The sequence below is a fragment of the Triticum aestivum genome, chromosome 4A (assembly GCF_018294505.1).
Source record: "Triticum aestivum cultivar Chinese Spring chromosome 4A, IWGSC CS RefSeq v2.1, whole genome shotgun sequence".
In the NCBI taxonomy this organism is placed as follows: domain Eukaryota; kingdom Viridiplantae; phylum Streptophyta; class Magnoliopsida; order Poales; family Poaceae; genus Triticum; species Triticum aestivum.
This window is the reverse complement of record NC_057803.1, coordinates 748,178,011-748,180,934: the sequence shown is the minus strand read 5'-3', so window position 1 is coordinate 748,180,934 and position 2,924 is coordinate 748,178,011. Positions and strand designations below refer to the sequence as shown.

The window sequence follows — 2,924 nt, the reverse complement described above, 5'->3', positions numbered from 1 at the left end:
TACTAGTTTAGAAATAATAAGCTACGTGATATATATAAAAAACAAAGAAAGATACCTTCATAAGATAGAGAAAAAACGACTTCAGAGAGAGGAGACGACTTCCAGAATTTCGCCGGAGAGGAGAAATATATATTTTTAGTGAATCTAGTCAAACCAAAATAATGAGTTAACTGAACCGGATGATTTTTGGGGGCTCTATGGATCTATATTTATAGGTGGAAAAGAGGTTTAGGGCTCAAAGGCTAGGCAATCACTAGAGATACTAAGCTCCCTGAAAATGCGGCTTCCTGGTGAATCGGGGTTGGGTAAATTTCGTGGACCCCATTTGACATGCTTATACGTCGGTAATTTGTTAGTTGGAAGGTTGGGCCTATACGTCGGTAATTTGTTGCACCTTGCGTGCTTGTTCCTGCAACCGACTGACCGATAGCGCGCCTACACGCTTCCCCTTACCTCTTCCTTCGTCGCTCGGGTCCCCCAGTCTTCGTCGCCACCGCCGCACTACGACACAAGGTCATCTGCCCCCGCCTCCTTCACTCCCTACCATCCCACCCCCATTTTTTGTTGCCGTCGACGGCGGCGATCTTGGTGAAGGTGAGCCGCGATGCCCTGCTTCCGGTGAGTCTGCCCTGAAGGATAGCGTGGAAGCAAATTAGTGCGGGCTCCGTCGGCTGAGCAGCCGTCGGCCGGCCTCCGCGTAGATGGCATGGCGGACCGTGGACGTGGTTGGGTCGGCTCCAGAGTGGCCGTCGAAAGGGACGCGGTGATTCTAGATCTACCCATCTGGGCTTTGCGTGCGTGACAATGGCGCTGGCACAGACGGGCCTGAACCGAACGTGTCATTTAGGTTCATGTGCAATAGAGCATAGTACAGGGAGTGTTTCTTCTCAAATTGTCCTGCTCCAATCGGCCTCAACCATGGCGTGGTCAGCGGCAGCAGGAGGATGCAGGTACTGAATAGCGACTCATCCTTCTACACAGGTGTTATTCCTTTAATTCCCCCTGGATTGAAGCCATAAACTCTCTAATTAACCCATGATTTGTGGCCTGCGGTACCTGTTGTTGTTGGGGGTTGTGCTTCCTCTGCTCTGGCTTCAGGTCGTGGGTCATGCTGACAATTGTGCTGCTGCTTGCTGGATGGTGAGGTTGTTCGGATATGCGGCCACAGCGAGGGGAGCAGCCTAGCATTGACTACTGGTTCATGCTCTCTGTCCCTCATTAGAGCCGCCCATGTGTATGTATTGAGCAAGTTCACCACTGCAAATTCTTGGTATGGTGTTGCTCTGAACTTGCATTCACGTCTTGGTCAGTTTTGTTTTACTTGGCTTATGACATTAATTCTTTCTTTCTCATACTATTGTTTTCATGGACTAGGGCAGATGATACTACTGTATACTGGTGCCTAGATCATCAAGGATTATAATAGCCCTTGGAAGGTAAGTATTCCAAGTCTGAAATTCAAATGTTACTACACATACAAGAGATATCCAAATTGTCTTTCACGACTCTACTAATGCAAGACCAGACAACAATTTATGGTTCATACTTTTGTCAGTGGTGCTGCACAACAACGAAGACGAGTGGCCATGGGAAATGCATGCAGTTCTACATTGATAGAGGTTTACCCGCGAGAGTTGTCGAGTTCTCAAAAGACCGAATTGATAAGCATGCTTCGCTCCCACCAATGTTCTCAGCAAATTTGCTCTCATGAACAGATCTATTTCTTCACCAAAAATTGTTATGAGATATTCTATTTTTCTTCATCCATATTTGCTTTTAGGTAATGAGATTGAGTCCTATTTCTTCAGAACTGCTGCATGTAAAGTTCAGTATAAATCTGACTTTTATGGACATGTAAGGTGCTTGAAAATTGCGTCAAAAAGTTTGGAAGTAATGGGTTCCAGTGTTACTTTTGCTTTCCTCAAGGAATCATGACCCATTTCATTGGTGTGCCTACTATTCTTACCCTGTATATATATAATTCCTAACTATGGATGGATCTTACAAACTTGGTTGAAGGTGAGAATTGTGTTCAAATGTATATGTTCTTTTACCTTTTGCATAAATGTGTGTTGTTCTTTGAATTTTTTTTTGGAGGGAGTGGGGGGGGGGGGGTCTCTTAGGATGTTTTACAGCTGAGATAAATATGAGCATTTACTCTCTTAGGGTTTAGTATCAACATATACTTCAAATGAAAAAAGGGGGTTCAAAGTTTAAACTGAACCCTGTTTTCTATGAATGCTTTGTCTAACCACTTCTATTAAAACTGGCTTGCATTCCAATGGGTTGGCCGCTGCTACTTTCAGCAACATATGCTCTCCAAGTCGTTTTAGATCATGCCCATCTCACATCTTCTTTAGTAGTACTAATAAGTATGTTTTTCTTGGTCAAAATTTACTGTCAAGTATGCAATTTACTATCTTTCCTACTGATTGCTTATACAAATAGAGTTTCCTTCTTCTCTGATGGCAAGATTACTTTCATTTTCTATAATGTTACTATGTATCCACTTAATGCTGGCATCCATCGTGATTTATGTACATATATTCAAGGTACGAATAATAATAATTATTTTAAATATTCTTGCTTTATGAGGCATTATCTTTTCATGAGGGCCGCTGCTACTTTCAGCAAAAATTCTAATGAGAATTTTGCATATTTGTTTCTCGAAAGTGCATTATGTGAGTCCCTAGAGACTATTGTGTTTTAAATAAGATACTCGGATACTTCATGTTGCTAGCTAGCTTCATTTGGTTTCTCCATAATTATGCTGAGCTATGATGCCAGTTTCAGCTGCAGCAAGAAACTGTATTGAGTGCGAGCAAGCGAGAATGTCCTTCTATAATGCCTTAAACAGACTTTTACCCCCTAGAGTTTGTGCAATGCATGTCTGCTTTTGAGTTGTCCGTGATAATTCTTATCTA

The 2,924-nt window shown here is 42.8% G+C and overlaps 1 long non-coding RNA gene across 1 annotated transcript; it reads left to right on the top strand.

Moving 5' to 3' along the window:
- The first annotated feature begins 436 nt into the window (after positions 1 to 436).
- Positions 437 to 1,882, top strand: LOC123083607 (uncharacterized). The gene is made up of 4 exons (XR_006439332.1): positions 437 to 950; positions 1,099 to 1,270; positions 1,380 to 1,436; positions 1,556 to 1,882. It is a non-coding gene; the product is annotated as an uncharacterized lncRNA (long non-coding RNA).
- Positions 1,883 to 2,924: the final 1,042 nt, after the last annotated feature.